Below are 20099 nucleotides of genomic sequence, written 5' to 3'. Positions count from 1 at the left end.
AGGGAAGATAACAGTGAAAATGTGAAGAATGGAGGTAAGAAATATACAATAATAAGAATAAATTTTCTTTCTGTTAATTATAGGGGATTTGCAAAGATTATTTCAGAAAATAATTCCTTTTATTTTTGAGAAACTCATCTTTGAAAGGGTTAAGGATGTTTATTAGATCCATATATTTTTTACTCACAGTTGCTAGTCTTCACAGCCACAAGCATATTTGGGTCTAAAAATAGCCATTGTTTATGTACCTCAAAGGAAGAAATTGAAATTAACATCCATTATCAGCTAATATGTATTAATCAACAGCTGTGTGCTTGGCAGTGTAAGAGCATGCATTGGCATATGATTTAGCAGCAAAGCTAATCCCCTTCTAGTGCATAAATGGAATAATAAAGCAAGACTGTATCTGCCAGGACCCTAATGGCTTCACGAAAATGTCTTCTTAGTATTTATTGAGCACCAGCCATGTGTGATGGCGCAAAGATAACTGAACATGGAAATGTACCAGAGCAAATGGAGGTGTTTCATTAACCAAAATTCCCATTATAGAGAGAGAGAGACAGAGACAGACAGACACACACACACACACACACACACACACACAGATTCTAAAAATGTCATACACATTACCATTATTTCCTTTAGCTAATAAAACTGTTCCAAGGGATTCTAGGAGTCAAACATTAGATGAAACCATCCTACATTTTTTGAGGTATAGTTAAGATCATATGTTTTTCAAGTATAAAATAGAAATGATATCCAGCAAGCATCTTAAGTTCCATTCATCAAGTTTAAGATGATGAGAACTTCTACAAAACTCAATATACTATAGGTAGACTATTATCTCCGTACCTGAGGGGATACAAAACTTGGAAAAGTAAAGCCTGCCTTAGGACTCGTGGTGTTCAGCTGCTACTGTGCCACAAAGTCAAGGTGCTGTGGCAGCCTGGAGGTGACAGGAGAACATACTCCTTACCCCATAGGTTGCTATTTACAAATTATTGGATAGAAATACCAAGGGGTGGTACCATCTCTCCCTCCTCCCTTTCTTCAGCAATACTCACAGAGATCAGCACAGTGCTTGTCTGTGGATTTCTTTCTCTGTTTCCATCAGGTACTGCATACAGTATCTCCGATGGCAGTTAGGGAAGTCACCAATCTGCTTACAGTACATGGCCAGTTCAGACATCCTTTCCACTATTGCTAGGAGTCTTAGTTGGGGGTCATCCTTGTGGGTTCCAGGGTTTTCCCTGGCACCAAGTTTCTCCCTAACCCCGAAACACCTCCCCAACATTAAGAAGTCTCTTTTCTTACTCTCCCCCTCCAGCTGGCCTCCAACTTGCCTCCTGCAACCAGCCTGTCCAACCAACACCCTCTAGTTTCCAACCCTTCAACCCCACCCCTAGTTTACCCATGAGATTTTTTCTACTTCCTATTCCAAAGGAAATCCATGCATCCGTCTTCGGGACCTCCTTGTTATGTAGCTTCTCTAGGTTATGGATTGTAGGTTGTTTACCCTGCACTCTATTCCCCATGCTGGCCCCTCCTCGACATAAGGGGATGAGATCAGTCCTGCCTCAACTAGATGTGCCATGCTTTGTGCAAGCCGATGAGAAGCCTGCCCCTTTTTGAATGGAGATGGAGGAGAGTGGATGGGGAATGGGGTAGATGGGAAACGGGAGGAGCAAGAAGATAAGGAAGGGGAAACTGGTTGGTATGTAAAATAAATGAAAAAATATGTTATTTAAATAAAAAAAGACAGAAAAAAGAAAAGCCAAGGGGATGGTCAACAGAATCTTAGACCTACAATAAGCAATGAAAGTACAATATATGTCTGATCGTTAAATAATCACAGCACTCTACATATTGCTAGTTTGTAGAACAAGCACAGTCTATAATTTTCTAATGGCTCATTATAATATATCAATGATTATTTATCCTTAAAATGCTACTTATAAGGAAAGTCATGATAATGAATATTTGCTAAAATTTATAATTCCCTTGGCATTTAATAGGAAGTTCTCAAATTAATCCCTTACTTAACTAAGGGATTTGTTTCACAGTGATAGAATTTGATAATATATTCTCTTCTCTTTTCCATAAAGGACATTTTCTATAAATATTTATAAAGCCTATATGACCTATATGACTCAAATTTTGATTGCAAATTGGTTGCCTATGACTCCATAAGCCTTGTGCAAAAGGCATGAGATTATGAATGGACAGGACAGCCACTTCATTTCTCTAGAAGGAAAAAATTTAGCAGCTAAGTGGATGAGGATGAATTAAGGAATATTGGTAGCTTCTCCTATAGGTTAGCTATAATATTTAAATGAAAATCCCAAGAAGCATTGCCAGAGAGATTAACTTCTGAAATGCTCATATCAAGATTTTTAGTCTTTTGTATAAGTAGTTTATTCAATATTATAAGTCAATGGTCAGAGAAGTCATTTCATATTACCTATATTTCTGCAAGTATATGCTGATACATCTGCATATCATTTTGGGGCATGAAAGTTTAGCAAGTAAAGTCTACCACCATATAGTAACTTTCAACAATAAATAACAACACAGCATAAGATTATATATTATCCTGCTATCATGTAATAGAAAGAGAAAAATAAAGGAAAGACATGCAACTCAAGTAGCTTTAACAACCACAAAGGTAGAAGAGTTTCTACAGGAATAAGTAAGCTTCCAGCAACTATCTATAAATATTTGTTCCCAGTTGCATGTCGGTATTGACTGAGTATCACAAGTATAAAATCACATCATTTGAGAAAGTATTTGTAATGAAAATACTATATGTCAGATATTAATAACTAATATTTTGAATAGGGATAAACAGGTAAGAATGACATCTCCTTATTAGAAAGAAGAATGATGAGTAAATTCTTTTGTAGAATGTACTCCTGAAGAAATGACCATTTTATACTACATGGAAGTGACTGAGGTAGGAAGTCGTACAGCCCTCAACGTTGCTAACCCTGTTACACAACACAAACAGCTCAAGATTTAGGCCACAACAATTTCTCTAGCCACCAACTATTTGCATGTTTGAGATGGAGAGATGTGTGTATATGTGACTCTTCCTACAAGGTGGGTATCACAATTTAGTTGAGCCATTGATAAAATTATTCAAAAATTAAACAACAAATATGTAAAGAGGATTATGAAAAATGCATCTGAACCCTCTATAGGAAGTATGCACAGTTAATGAAGGAAAAGGGTAATTATTCTGCTCATAAGAAATCAGTACCAGTATTTCTTACAATTTTCACTAATAGCAAGCATAAAATGTAACCAATAATTAAAATTCAAAAAAGTTGCTGCAACATTGCTTTACTTGTCTGTTTTAAACTATAATTTAATCTGCACCACTCTCCCTCATGACTCTACACCAGAAATTCTCAAAACTTCTTACACCTCGACCCTGACAGAATTGATTCAGTTTGGAAAAATACACATTTGTGACAAGTTTACAAACAGCTCACTTCCTCTCTATGCTTTATGATCCAGGAAAGGTCAGTTAATCCAAACATGAGTCTCTTTGTCTTAGATAATACTTTCTACGATTATCACAACCTTCATTCATATCAATCAATTACAGAATGGGTTCGCCCAGAGTGTCTTGATCCCTCACACAGATATTATTGAGAATGACAAGATTTACAAACTGTTGAGAGAAATTGAAATCCACATTTCTTTAATCATTAATCTCAACCACTTAAGTCTGTAATTTTAGTTAGTAAAAACATGTTGGTGTTCCAAAATTTAAATATTTTCTAACTATCTACTCTATACATAAATTTCCACCTGTCTATGGTTATTATCAGTATTTTTTTCTCCAAGGCACTACAGTTGTAAATAACACATAGGTGAATATATAACCAAAAGACAAATAAGAATGCATTCTAATATGAAGGAAAACTGCAGAAAAATACCAGAATACAAAGACTGTATAGGGGAAGGGACAATTCCATAGGCATACACTATGGTCTTGGGAAGTGATCCCAGGTTTCTACCCCACAAACTGAAAAAGGAGAATATATGAAATTTCAAATGAGTGCAAAAAAATAATAGTCCAAACAAATGACAGCACAAACAATGACAGAAGAAAAAAGATACTGAAAGAATGTGACCTTTCAAGGAGACCGTCATTTGGTGACATATTTTACTTACTATATATTTATATTAAAATTTTATATATTTAATAAAGTTAACTTTCCAAAATATTACAATAGACAAAATAGTTGCCAAGTGATTACAGGCAATAGAATTAACAAACTTGGATATAAAGACATACGCACCACTGTCTTCCAAAAGTTAAAAAATCCATCTATAAAAGAAAGTTTCAAAAATGTAAGCAATATCTATAGATAATTGCTAGAATACTTTACAAAACAAGATATTATAGCTATAAATTTTCTGAATCCTTGAAAATCATAAGCACAAAAATGCATGTCATATGACTCATCAAGCACTAGAAATGAAGGAGAACCTAGAGCACAGTAGACAGTGTAAAAATCCCAGTCATCTGTGTGGATGAGGAAGATGAAAATGTAAATGCTTCTAGGGAATAGAGACACATTAGAAGAAACTGTGAAGTTCACAACACATTTCTCATCAGGAACAATTCAGGTGCAAAGATGAAGCCAAACTCTTAAAGCATCATGTGAAATAAAACTGTCAACCTAGAATACTTTGCATAGCAAAAGAAAAAAAAGCCTTAAAATGCAGACAAAATGTAGAGTTCTTTCACATATAAAAGCTGAACATACTTATCAGACCATACAGCAAGAAATGTAAAAAATAATCTTTGGGAAAACGAAAAATGATATCAGAGGGAAATGTAGTTCTAAATAAAGATTCAAAGAACAGCTTAGTTTATTTTCAAAAATGCTTTTCTAAATATCTTATATCCATAAGAAGACGGAAGGAGAGAAAGGAAAGGGGGAAACGAGAGAGGGAATGAAGAAAAAGAAAAGTGTCACTGTCAAGCTCACTTCATATATCAAAATTAGGATAGCTCAAATACTTGGAAATTGGAGACCTACACTATGAATCTTAAAACATTACAAACTATTTAACTTTAATTATAACATGTCTTCTATCTGAGACCATAAGCAAAATTCATAACAGAAAACAGTGATACAATCATCAACTGGATCTTACTAAGATTAAAATTTCTATTCTTCAAAAGAAAAGATTTGACACACTGGGATCAACTATTTCAAAGGACATATCTAGTTGAGGACTCGTATCCAGAAATAGGATAAGAATTCAAGACTGGTGGTGAGGAAAAAAAAAAACAAAACAAAACTTATACCTCAGATTCTGACTCTAAAGATCTGCAGATGGTTTGAAAACACGCGAGAATGTGCTCTGCTCTGTCAGTAATTTCTCAGTAGAGATCAAGTAAATGCACATTGACGTCATGAAGCTTATGTAGTGGCAAGGCTCAAGTTAAAAATAGGGATCATATCTATTATCAAGTATCAGTGATAAAATGGAGATACTTTTTGTCTATCTGTCCATCTGTCCATCCATCATCTGTCTGTCCATCTATCTATCATCTATCTATCTATCTATCTATCTATCTATCTATCTATCTATCATCTATTCATATAGATATCTCTATAGAGATAGATAGAATTGATATAAATAGATAGGTATGAAATATCTACCTATAGATATAAAATTGTTGATAGGAATACAAAAGAGCACAACTACTTTAGAAATTTTACAATTTTGGCAGTGTCATCAGATATGATCTACATACTCAAATAAAAGGTGATTATTGATAAATGGATGTCTTTGTTTTTAAAAAAACTTTCAAATTGATGATTACAGAATTTGTGTACACATTTTCAAAATTTACAATAAAACAAAACAAAAACAAATGGTTCATTAACAAATCAATGATGAAAACCGCAGTGCTTTAGGCTTGCTGAGCAATGCCACTCACAGTAGACAGAAGCCTCTTGTTTGTGTGAAAGAAGTTGGAGGTCTCCAAACACATGAAGTGAATTGTCAGGCTTCCCTCAAAACACAGTACAAGCTGTCAAATCTTTTTTTTATTTTTTTTGGTTTTTCGAGACAGGGTTTCTCTGTGGCTTTGGAGCCTGTCCTGGAACTAGCTCTGTAGATCAGGCTGGTCTCGAACTCACAGAGATCTGCCTGCCTCTGCCTCCCAAGTGCTGGGATTAAAGGCGTGCGCTACCATCACCCGGCAAGCTGTTAAATCTTATTTAGGCAGAATTTGAGGATAGGCAAAATCAGACATAATTACAAAAACAGAGCTATATTTACTTGGGGGTTTTGGATAAGCTAGAGAGGCATAGGAGTCAAAAATAACAAAAAGAACCTTTGAGCAGAAAACGTTGAAGATAGAGAATTTTTTCATTATCATGATTATACTGATTATTTGAGTAGTATACACTTGTAAAAGTATCAAATTACAGCAATATTCATGTGCAAATTTGCTTTAATAAAGCTGTTAAAATTAACAACCAACCAAGTTAACAGGTATGTGTTAAAATTTTGAAAGTTAGTAATCTCAAGTATAACATTTAATTTTTCTTTGGTAGATTTGAATTATCACCATGATTCCGAAGTTACAGTTATACCAGTTTGAAGTGGAATATATTGAAGATAAAAAAGAGAAGTTCAAGTGAGGAAGCAAATTACGTATTTCTTACTAGGCAATGTGAGCTGTACCTCAGGTATCTTCGGTGTATTTCTATGTAAAGTTTGATCTTTAGTTTGGGATCTATTTTTTTAATAATGCTTGAAGTATTAGAAGAAGCTCCTCATTACTAATTAAGAATAGAGCTTTGTTAGGCTTAGGAGGTCACTCAGTGGATAAAGACACTGTTTGTGGCATAAGAATGAGGATCTATTTCTCATTTCTAGAATGCACACAAATGCAACATACTGGCAAGTGTCTGCATTCCAGGTTTTCCTATAGGAAGATGGGGGATGGATATGGAAGAATTACCAGAAGCTGAAAGTCCAGCTAGCCTGGCAACCAAACGGAGACTAACAAGAAACCATGTCTCAAACAAGGTGGCAAGTAAACACCAACAGTCAGATTGTCCTCTGATATCCTCATCTATATAATGTCATGCATCCATCTATATTTATACAATAAATATATAAGTACAGACAGATTTTTTATTTCTTTTTAACGAATTTACACCTACCAAATATTAAAGTCAAGGTGAACCAATGACAAAGAAAAACAAGAAAATAAATATATTTAGGAATAACCGTTTATTCATTTTGAACCTCACCTCAGAAATCTTGATTTCAGATGTGAAAGTCTATAGTTAATTTAGTCAGGGCTCCTCAAGATGCCATTCGCACCTGCAAAATTTCTTTCAAAAAGTGGAAAGCACCTTTAATCCCAGCAGAAGCAGGCGGATCTCTGTGAGTTCGAGGCCAGCCTGGTCTACAAAGGGAGTTCCAGGACAGGCTCCAAAGCTACAGAGAAACCCTGTCTCGAAAAACAAACAAACAAACAAAAAACAAAAACAAACAAAAAAAAGGTGGAAAGCATATTTATATAATCCTAGAACCTGACTTATTTCATCAGTTAATGGGGAGACATGTAAATACAACTATAATGGGGCAAATTATTGCATTAAGTAATTCTGTCCCTAGAGTCATCCATATCTCTGCTGAGAACATTAAAAATATCACAGTAAAGCAACAGCATCAGAAGAAAACCTTTGGGCACAGAAAATCGAGGGAACACTGAATAAATAGGGCATGTCCAGAGGGATTTATATGCTGGCAACTCTCTCCACTGAGCTCCCATGAGACGCATATAATAGAAAGCTGGAACTTGGAGGAAGGTAATAAAACAAACTTCACATCTCATATGATACTTCGTTCTATAAATGAGAACAGTTATATAATTACAGGGAGATGCAAAACTTAATAAAATGCTGAAACATATTGCATTTTCTCTGTTATTTAAACCTTTGTACATGCATATGTGCATGCATATAAGTGTACACATGCAAGACTGCATGTATGCAAATGCATGTGGTAAGCATGTCATAGCACATGCATAGATCAGAGAACAACTTTTTACAGGTTGTTTTTTTCTTCTCACCCTTTGAGGCAATTCCCAGTGTTTCTGTTCTTCTGCCATATATCCCAAGCTAGCTGGCCTATGCGCTTCTGCGTGATGCTCATGTCTCACCTCCCTTCCTTGCCATAAGAATGCTGGGGAAACAGACACATGCTCCTTCACCTGTGTCTTGGTGTGGATTTTGGGAATCAAACTCCTGTTGTAAGGTTAACACAGCAAGTGTTTTTACCCAGTGAGTATTCTCCCAGGACATCTGGTACTATTTTTTTTATTAATGTGCTTTTGCGTGACAATTTTATGACATTTAGTCCCACTGAGATAGGCTAGGTAAGTAGGAGCTCTGCCTACTTCAGAGTTCAGTGGTCTCTATGCCTTTAACAAAATAGTAAAATGCAAGTATTATTAGGACAATGGGGAAGCTGATGCATCATAGCTATCATTAATTAGACGCCTTTGCAGGAATTATATAAAATAGAAATATTTTACAGAAAAACTAAAATATCAGCCAAAGTTATGATAGATCTATTTACCTTTTGGGATTCAAGCCAAGTGGATCCTGGCACTATGAAAGCAGAGCATTAAGTGTGGAAGGTGACTTAATGTTCCTGTTGAACAGGTCTTTCACATGTTGGGTTAGAGTTACCCCAAGATATCTTATGTTATTTGTGGCTATGGTGAAAGGTGATGTTTCTCTAATTTCTTTCTCAACTTCTTTATAAGTTGTATATAGGAGGGCAATTGACTTGTTTGAGTTGAGTTGATCTTCTCTCGTACCACATTACTGAAGGTATTTATCAGCTGAAGTTTCCTAGTAGAGTCTCTGGGGTCACTTGTGTATACTATCATATTATCTGCAAATAGCGAGTTTGACTTCATTCTTTCCAATGTGAATCCCCTTGATCTCCTTTTGTTGTCTTATTGCTCTAGCCAGAACTTCAAGATCTATGTTGAATAGATAAGGAGAGAGTGGGCAGCTTTGTATTGTTCCTGATTTTAGTGGAATCACTTTGAGTTTCTTTCCATTCAATTTGATTCAAAAGGTGACTGTCAGCTTGCTGTATATTGCTTTTATAATATTTAGATATGTTCCTTGTATCCCTGAATTCTCTAAGACCTTTATCATGAGGGGGTGTTGGATTTTATCGAATACTTTTTTAGCATCTAATGAGAGAATCACATGGTTTTTTCTTTCAGTTTATTTATTAGGTGGATTACATTGATAGATTTTCCTATGTTGAACCAATCCTGAATCACTGAGACGATGCTGACTTGATCATGGTGGATGATTTTTTTTTGATGTGTTATGGATTCCATTTGCTGGTATTTTTATTGCATATTTTGCATCTATGTTCATGAGATTGGTCTGTAATTTCCTTTCTTGGTTGAAACTTTGCGTGGTTTTGGTACCAGGGTAACTGTAGCCTCATAAAAAGAGTTTGGTAATGTTCCTTTTATTTTTATTCTGAGGAAAACTTTGAGGAGTAGTTTTTTCTTTAATAAAATATATATAAATTAGTAATAGGAAGAAGGACAACAATGAAATAAAAGAATTTCAGAGATTAGCTATTCCTGATAATCAAAAACCTATTTTCAGATGTCAAAATTTGTTCATAGTCTGAGAACATGTTCATAGGCTCCATCATGTATGGAGAGCCAATCTGCCTCTCATCACACAAGATCTGAAATTTACAAATGCTGCTCACTTCCAAACAAAGGCCTTATTTCCTGGATAAAAGTTTTATAAAAAATATGTACACTATATTCCGATTTTTATTACTTAATAAAGGCACTTGGAGCTCAAAAAAACAGAAGCACTAAAATTCATGATCTGAATTATGCAATGATATTTGCTTTGTGAAAATGACATTAAAATTTCAGAAAAACATACTTTCACTAATGAGAATGCATATTTAGTAAGTAATTTCTAATCATTCATGTTTTCATTAACATAAGTATGTTCTGGTAGAAATGAACTAGAAATCAATTGTCAGTCTCTTTGCAGTCAGGAAACTTGGGATTCCTCCAGTTGGATTAAAATTATCCTGAATTTTTTTAAAAATTATTTTATTTATAATATATATATGTATGCGTTAGTGTGTGTGTGTGTGTGGTGTGTTATGTGTGTTCAGGTGCCCACAGAGGACAGAGGATGGCATTAGAGATCCTGAAACTGGACTTACTGATGTCTGAAAGCCACCATACGAGTACTAAGAGTTGAACTTGAGTCCTTCTCTAGAACAGTCAGTGATCTTAATCACTGAGTTACCTTTCAAGCTCCCAGGCAGAATTTTAAAAAGAAAAACAAGAAAAATTAATGTTTAGTTTACTGTCTGATGTTAGTTTTGCCTCTAAAGGGAATGAGCTTGAATACTAAAGAATCATTACTTTTCTGGAAGGGCTTTACTGCATGAGTCCATGGATAGCACAGTTATATTTTATGCCAGACATTACGTAGAAATGGCAAAGCCCACGCTAGGCTAGCCACTCTTGAAGGTTATATGAAAATATAATGTCTATTATGAGCCACCATTACTATACTTTTACAGATATAGTTTTGTTGAAGTTTAGAGAGGCCACAAAGCCAAACATCAAAAGTAGACTGGAAGAGAAGTATAACTCTCTAGAGTAGAACTTGACCACCTAACTCTCTTAATTGTGAAATGGTCTTTCACTGAAGTAGAAGGAAGGCAGAATGACAAAGTACATGGATATTTTTACTCTGCAAATAGGATGACTAATGAAAGCACAACTTTAAATATTCAGAAAAAAATAAATTTGGTAAAATATCATTTTGTAAGGATATGCCTAGGCTATTATAATGGAGCATTTGTTATTACTCTTCATCCTAATGTCTTCTTTTAAATCAAATGTCTGCTCAATGGGTAGGCTTGCATGTGAAACAAGACCGGTTTGATCATCACTACAATCAAAGTATTTGTGGGAAACTGCAAATAAATTTTTTTGAAAGCCAGCATGGTATAGACTCATCCTTAAATCCTGACTGCTGCTTTTTAGTAGTGTAAGTTGATCATCAATCCCACAAACGCATAAATATCATATTTCATATAACATTTTATATTGTTATTTTCTGAGGCATCACTGGCCATAAACAAAGTGGCTGGCAGACTTTTGTGAGACACACCAGGTCTTAATGGTTAGGTCTTTGCAGCCTGTGAACACTTATGAACATTATTCTTTGTTGTTTGTATGTTCTGTCTTACTGAATGATTTGCACTGTCAATGAAAATACAAACAAATGGCAAATGTTCCTTGTAGATCAAGTGCCCTTTTAAGCCCCGAGAGCATGCAGGGCAAGCAAAACAGCATCACCTCCTCTCATTGATTTCCTCCGCCTTCGTTCCTGCCCTTTTCGTCGTATATGTTTAAACTACACTGGCAAAGGTTAAGAATGACTTCAAAAACTGTTAAATTTGATGGACATTTTTCTGTTCTTATCTTACTTGACTGCTCTGTAAAGACTGGAACTCTAAATATCAGTGTCCTCATGGGTCTGAGTGTGACCTCTCTTTCCGTAAGTGACCTTGTTCATCCGGTTGGGTTTGAATGCCACATAACAAATGATGGTTGGAACCTCAAACCTAAGCGCCAAATTCAAGTGATTTATAGCTTCCTATGAGACATTGTAAAAGTCTGTACTTTTACAGAAACACACATGTAGGTAGTGTGATTCTCGGCTATCATGTTCTATAGCATTAATTTCTCTTGATACTACTATCAATAGAGATATAGTCTCAAAGGTCCCTTAGAGTCTATGATTCAATTCTATATCATATTCTTATGCATATCTCCTCTGTCTAGAATTCTCTGTTCTTTAATTGGAAACTCATCCAATTTGAAACATTAGCCTTTTCATGTAAACTGTTTTGAATTCTCCTCATTCACTCTCCTGGAGACATTTACCAGCCGCAAACTACAATACACATCTAGGTTTGCAACTATGTCATCTCCTTCTAAACCACCAATCTTAAAGTCCAAGACAAAGGCTGTGTTTCTTTTTTTAAGTTTATTTTAGTGTGTAGTTTAACATTACGTGTATATATCCAGTACTTTTAAAGTGTTTGCTGTGTTTAATATTAACACTGATATTGGAGTCTTATAAATAATTATATATACACGCAAATCATGAAATTTGTGAAGTATTTGTTTTATTTACAAAAAAGCAGTGTGTAAGACTCGTTTGTTACAAACACATTTTTTAATGTTTTTTTTTAACACTGTACTTCTCTTTGATGCATAAAGTTCATTCCTGCAGTTAGAAGGTGTTTATTATTGTCCTCCTATTAATAGCAACCATTAAAGGATGCTTGCATTTCTTTACAGATCTCTAGCAAACTTGAGCTGGTTCCTGGGAATCATTAATCTTCTACACATGTTAAAGTTTTCCGTTCCTCTCAGAGATTTCTCTCACTTTCTAGTTTCTTACTTAGGGTTTCTGGAGGTAAAGAGTTAATGGATCATTTAAGCAAAAAAAAAAAACTTTCTAATTTTAGTTGCAGACCCATGGATTTCTTTTAACCAGATATACAAAACCTGCTATCAATAGAAAGTTACATTCTGCCCCCATCTTTAAAAGGCCAACTAAAGAGACAAGAAATAGTAAAAAGGGGAGAAAAGACATTTATTCAACATGACTACATTGAGAGGAGGTGTAAATAATGATCTCGGGGACACTCCTAATCTATCTCTACAGTCTATGGTTTTGGTCTTGACATAAAGATTTGAACAGTGAAGAGGAATGCATAACAAAGCAGTCCTGGTCAAGGTAAGGTCTAGCCCATCACTGTGCCTGTTCCAGTCTGTCCTTCAATGTGGTCTGTTAATTCAGAATTGTTTGACATCTCTTCCTCACAGACATATTGCCACTCTGGCTGACACCATGAACCATCCTCTTTATTCTTCAGTATGAGATTCCTTGGGTAGTTGCAGTTCCTCGGAATCCATTATCTCAATACTCTTAAACAATAAAGTGATCTCAGATGTTTCTCTTAGAACACATTCAGTGTGTTCATTAGTTTGCTTAATTTTCAAGCCATGTTCTTTGAGAAGTCAGCCAAAGTACAGAGCTCTCTGTATTGCTGGATGAGTGGAGAATAAGACACAACTCTGATCTCATTTACAATTATGTTAAGTAAACAACTGGTTTTAGAAAATGCTTACTCCTCAGTAGAAATGAGTGTTTTACTAGACACAATTTATACTAGGGGTATGGTATGTAGGAGTCTCCTTTCTATGAAACAATCTCAGATTCCAAACAGAAGAGTTTCATGTTTAATAAAAACATCTGTGTAATAACTACATATATCATGGGTATATTTTTAAAACAGAGGCAAAAATGCTACATTTGAAAACTGTTGGATCTACTTACCTGGCAGGGGGAGATACCATGGTGGAAAATGTCCTTCAATTTTAGGGCTGAAATACATTTAGGAGAAAATACTTCCCAAAAGGGAAATACTACCTACATTATTAAAGAATTCCTGGTAAAATTAAAGCTATCTTTGTGTCTTTCAAGAGTCACAATTTTAGCTCCCATATATTTAAAGTGTCAGCAGCAATCTGGGTATGTTTTCTGTAAAGTCTGTCTACTAGTCTATGAGATCATTTGTTGATTAATGCAGTTATTCAATTACACACACATTTCATACTTTATGTCTGCCAGAAACCAAGGCTCAGCCTGGGAGGTTCTTGATTGACACTAGCAAACCTCTAACACTAAAAATGTGACTGTCTTATTACCCATTCTTATAGAATTCAAAACTTTTCCTTTTATTCTTTTCTGAAACCCTTTGTGAGTCTAAAGTGTTAGACTTGAGTACATTCTCCGCATTTAAGTTGTTCATAGAGAAGCAATACTGTTGGTGTCCTTTACCAGGGCAGAGACAATCAGGGGTTAATGTCAGTCCTTGCTCTACCTCTTACTCTCTGTATTTCTTTGCAGATAAAGTTCTGTTTGTATGTCTCCTCCTCCGCTATTACAAACTGATGAAGCATGTGTTACTGAGAAAATTTCTGTGACTGAATACTTTAGTGTAAATCCATGGACTTTGGAGTCAATAAAAGACAGCTAGGTTTTAGGAAGAAGGATCAGTCTTGATAATCTCTGCATAGCCTTTCTATGGAAGCTATGTGTTGACAGCATTTCAGTGCATATTAAAAAGTGATATTTAGTAATTAGATGTAACTAGTTTAGTAACTTTTCCCCCTTTTCTTCCCTAAAAAAGACAGGTTCCTGCTATGTTGCCCCCGGGGAAGCCTCAATTTCAAAATTCCCTTGGTCTAGCTCCCTGAGTGTGGGTGTGGACAGGCACACCTGAGCTAAGATTAATACCATCTTTAATGGAAAATGTTCATATAACACAGTTTCTTAAGAAACTAGCAAAAAATAGTAAGTCATGGGATTAATTCAGGTTTCTTTAAATTTGATAAATTTAAGATTTAGAGGTTTTAAGTATATCTTTAAAACAGATATTTAACACAATGACAGGTATAAATTCTTCCTGGTGAAAACAGTTTTGAAATATCAAATATGTTAACATTTTAAAACTGCATAGCAGTGAATATATGTTCCTATAAAATTAAAGATGAACTTAAAATAAGAATACTCTCTGTATATGCTTAGCATGATTTAATAGATTCATATTCTATAATCTCCAGGCAGTAATAAAAAACAGTTCCAAGAGATAACTTACTCCTTTACAGACATGATAAATATGATGTGTATGACTATCACCATATGATAAATGGCATCTTTTTTATTCATGAAGATGGATGCCAGGCCCAGCTGAAAAATGGGTACCATATTCAATGTATTTATTCCAAGCCTTGTTAAAATTACCTCATTTGCTGCAGATGGATAAAATAACAACCACTTCCCTCTATTTTATGGATTAAAACAGCATGAAATAATGGCTTTAAATTTTCTATGTTTACTGGTTTATTAAAAAAACACAACAAGCTATACACTTGATTAAAGATTTGTGGAAGATACATTGGTTTATATTCTAGGTAAATGCCATGATTTCATGGGAGACTGCTCACACACTGAGAAGTTTCTGACAACATCCATCATGTACAGAAGGTTAAGCTTTAGGTAGAAAAAAACCCTACAGCCTTGAAAAAAATATAAAACAGAGTGTGCCAATAGGCCCAGAATATGCAACTGCAAGTGTGTTTTTGCTATATTGGGTGCAATTAAAACAATCATACAAAGGGAGCAGTTAATGAGGCTAAAAATTGAAGGTCTGGAACATATTACCTACTTCCAAGTTTAAAAGAACAAAACCAGATTTCAAATACTCTTCCAACTTGCCACACCAAATCAGTGACAAAAAAAAAAATACCTCAGTAGAAATCAGGTATCCTGGTAAAAGTCCAAATAGTTTTAAGACAGGTAAACATGGCATAGAATACCGTAATATACGTGTGCATGTTAGATAAGGAATGAAGACATGCATTTGCAAGGATTATCCAAAAAGGACCAAAGGGTTCATAGTTTAGGCTTTGAAAGTATGTGGTCTTTTGAATTTCTCAACCACAACACAACATAAAGTATCCATAACAGTACAGTACAGACAGAGTCAGTTTTATTCCAATACAGATGACTCTTATGGAAAGATCAGAAATAAAAGTGTTAGCTTTTTATTAGATAAAGAGAAGGAAAACAATATATACTTTTAATGGAAATGTAAGTAAGTATGGACATTCTTAGGAAAGAGAAGAAAGGAATGTACACATTTAGTGGAAATATAAGTCAGTGAGGCCATCCTTAGGAAGACTCTATAAAATTTCCCAAAGAAATTAAAGATGAGACAGTCACTTAATTCATCAACCCCTACTCTTGATATATAACAGGAAGGGGAAAATAGATATTCTTGTATGGGCTAGAACAGGGACTGGAACAGGAGGATGAAACAGGGAGGAGCAGGAAAGTGGGGCAAGAGAATGAATATAAGGGGCGACAGCCAAAACAAAGGGCCATTTGAGGAGTACTATGGAAACCTACTAGAGTAGAAATTTCCTAAAGTACGTACATAAAGAAAGGCAGTCTAAATGAAATCACCATATAACAGGGAAGACAGAGCCCCATCTCATGTCACGAAAGGAAAAGTCAAGTTATGGGAGTGAGTTCTATCTAAACTAGGTGTTGCCCAAAGTGGCCCCATGGAACCCCTCACACAAGCCCGCTATTGTGAGGCTATTGTTTTCTCTCAAAAAACCGACAGTAAGGCTCTATTGATGAAGACAACACCTATGCAACTCACTGAACACAGAGAAGAAGAGCTGGTGCCCAGCTAGAGCCTTCATCCATACTGACTAGTGTTCATGGTCTGGAAAGTATACTTCACAGAACCAAAGAGGAAAGGGAAACATTAACCCAGTCACAAACAATTTGATCTATGGTATTGATCTGCCAGAAAGATACTCTGTCTAACAGTGGCACAAATCTTGTAAAACTTACTGACCAATATCTGATTGGAATTAAGGTTCAACCCATGAGACAGAGCCCAACCCTGACTCTGCTTAGTTGGCCAAGAACTTGAAATTAGGTGAGCCATGGACCAAAGGAAAACTAGAAACTAATGTTCTTCAAAATGCAAGAGATGACTCCTAATGATATTCTACTATACTCACAGATCAGTGACTTGCTCAGCTGTCATCAGAGAAGCTAGATCTTGTAGTAGATTGTAACAAATACAGAGCAGGAATATGTGCAGAGAGTGAGAGACCGTAAAACACTCAATTCTAAATGGTATGTCTTTATTAAATTCTTTCCCTCACAGCTCAGGGAACCCTGAGCAAGAGGATATGTAAAGATTTAGGGGGGTGGAAGACACCAAGGAAACAAGGCATTCAAAAGCATCAGCACCTATGTACCTATAAACTCACAGACACTGTGGCATGCACACAATCTTCATGGGTGTAAGCCAGATGGGGTCCCAGCTGAGAGGAGACTTGGACACAGTCTTTGATCTCTACCCTAGAAGATATCTCCAATTGATAACTACTCACGAAAGAAAAATTAGTTTTGACTCAATGGCACCTTTGGAAGATCTTTGTATCATGCTTTGTCAGGGAATTTTTTTTCTTCGTACTTTTTAAATCTTTGTTTGTATATACTGGGAAATTTTCTGATACACTGCTCTGTCAGGGCTTTTTTGTTAAATTTAACATTAATAGTCCTTTTTAAATATGGCTGGCTTTGGTTGTTATAGGATTCCTGTTTGCGCAAACATGTTATGTGCCTTGTCCTGGAATATTTTCTTAGGTTTGCTTGTCTTTTTCTATTCCAGTTTGTTTCTCTCCATTTTATTATATTATTTTTCTTTATAGGCTTATATATTTCCTAAAGAGAGATAGGCAGAAGAGAGCTAGGGAGAAACTGAGACAGCGACAGAGGGATAGAGATATAGAGTGACAGAGAGAGATTATGATAGGAAGGGAGGTAGGTATATTGGAGGAGCTTAGGGAAAACTGTAAGCACAAAACATTGTATGACAAAATCTATTTTCAATAAAAAAGAAAAAAGAAATTAAAATGAAATCAGCTGTTCAGAAAATTACTTCCTCTCTCATCTTCACTGAAACTTTATCCACTACAACAGTGGGGTTAAAAACAACCTAATGTTCACCAATAAATAGATAGATAGGTAAATAAATTGTGATATATAATAAAATAGGTCCTGTCATTTATAACATTATAGATTATCATTATAACTTAGATGTAAGAGTCATTGTCACTTCTGCAATAAAAATATCACTAAGAATCATGTGGCATATTTTGAGGAATCCATATTTCAGGATAAAATCATACTATCAAATGTTATTGATGTTGGAATTCTTGCTATTTGTAAAAGAAAAAGAACTCTAAACTTCTAATTTCAAAATTTTACCAAAAATGCTTTTAGTACTGTGAGTAATTCAGAGACAACTAGAAAGAGTGCTTCTACAGTGAGTGCTTATATTGAATTTTCACTTAATCTTAAAATAGCAGCCTTTTGCCAAACAAAAAAAAATAACAAAATAACTGAAGCTTATCAAGTGCATCTAGGAGGTTGAATGAACCTAAAAATGGTTCTCTGTGAAATTGACTGTGAACTAGAATTTATGAACTCATTTATTCTGCAGCTACAACTTATATAGATCACTCCCTCAAGAAAAATGCAAGAATAAAAGATATGTCACACAATCATGTATGTGCTGCTCTTATGATAAAGAATTAATAGAAACAAGTATAAATGTGCATCTTTAATGTTTTGTCTTATCAAACCATATACAGTCTTTTCAAGAATCTTAAAACTGGTTATTTAAAATTATTGCAATGCAATGTATGAAATGGCCACTGCCAAGTTCTAAATGACCATGGGTAGCACACTTTCTGTTTGCAAACACAACGTTATTCTTTTTAATCTGAAAGAAGTGACGCTGGGAACAAAATGCTTGATAGTTTTAATATGGAAAATAATTTGAGAACATTGTATTTTTAAGCTGTTTAGATTCAGATTCCATCACTTTTTTCAAAAATAAACTGACAAGAATTATCAGAAAAAAAATTAAAAAATTTAAAAGCTTCAGCAAATCGCAGTGGAAAGGACAGTGCACAAATATATATGAGTTTGTAAAAATGATTTTATTACATCAAGTTAACATGTTCTTTATGATTTATATATGACACATCGGGGGGAATATAAAGATTACTCTTTCTTGCACCATCTCCTAAATATTGATTCAGCCCACACTGTTCTCATCATACAGTACCCTTTTCACCAAAACATGCACTTCATCAGAGCTCAGCAACGCTGATCAGAACATGACAAGGTCATTGACTTTTAAGCCATTATAGTAACATGAGGTAAATCAAACCATTCATTAAATGATAATCAAGCATAATGCTGCTTAACAGTGGGCAATTAATCCATCTCTGAAGAAAGTCTGTACTCTGTTGCCGCTCCCTAATTTCCATTCCTCCTCTTGACTTTGTGAAGTGAAATTTCACCTTGCAATCTCTGTCGATCGACAGTCCACTTTGTTATTCAAAATGCATTTAGACTATGTTAATTATCTGGATGTAAATTTAAAATGCCCCACAGATGATTAATCTTAATTCATAAATATAAAATCTAAGATTTCTGAAGAACATTCCCTTTAAAATAAATTTCTTTTTACATTTCCTCAAAACTGTAGGCCTTTGTAGTTTCTGTTAAGAACCATTTCTAGCTTTAAACAACCTAATAAATGTGAGAGTTTGAGACAAGAATGATGAAATAATAAACACAGTAGCTTGACCACTGCGAGGAGTTCATGGAAAGCATTTATATACAGAAGTTGGCATGAGTGTGGCAGGAGAGACAGGTGGAAAATAAATCATGAGAAGCAGCTCACACAACATTGCATAACTTATATTTTGCAATCACACTTCCATATTAGACGATAATCCTGGCAATACTATAGACAGTTTTCTTTCTTTCTTTCTTTCTTTCTTTCTTTCTTTCTTTCTTTCTTTCTTTCTTTCTTTCTTTTTTTTTTATATTTATTTATTTATTATGTATACAATATTCTGTCTGTATGTATGCCTGCAGGCCAGAAGAGGGCACCAGACCCCATTACAGATGGTTATGAGCCACCATGTGGTTGCTGGGAATTGAACTCAGGACCTTTGGAAGAGCAGGCAATGCTCTTAACCTCTGAGCCATCTCTCCAGCCCCTCTTTCTTTCTTTCTTTCTTTCTTTCTTTCTTTCTTTCTTTCTTTCTTTCTTTCTTTCTTTCTTTCTTTCTTTCTTTCTTTCTTTCTGTTGTTGTTGCTTGAGACAGGGTTTCTCTGTAGCCTTGGGGCCTATCCTGGAAGTAGCCCTTATAGACCAGGTTGTCTTCTGACTCACAGAGATCCGCCTGCCTCTGCATCCCAATTACTGGGATTAATGGCATGAGCCACCACTACCCGGCCTATAGACAATATTCTTGTGGGACAATACTACAAGTT

The 20099-nt window shown here is 35.1% G+C and overlaps 1 protein-coding gene across 1 annotated transcript in view; it reads right to left on the bottom strand.

The window, feature by feature from the left end:
- The window catches only part of Khdrbs2 (KH RNA binding domain containing, signal transduction associated 2), a 363837-nt gene that overhangs the window by 256814 nt on the left and 86924 nt on the right, over positions 1–20099 (bottom strand). The gene's annotated exons all lie outside the window — the stretch shown is intronic.

The sequence above is a fragment of the Chionomys nivalis genome, chromosome 19 (assembly GCF_950005125.1).
Source record: "Chionomys nivalis chromosome 19, mChiNiv1.1, whole genome shotgun sequence".
NCBI lineage: Eukaryota > Metazoa > Chordata > Mammalia > Rodentia > Cricetidae > Chionomys > Chionomys nivalis.
This window is presented reverse-complemented; position numbering and strand designations above follow the sequence as displayed.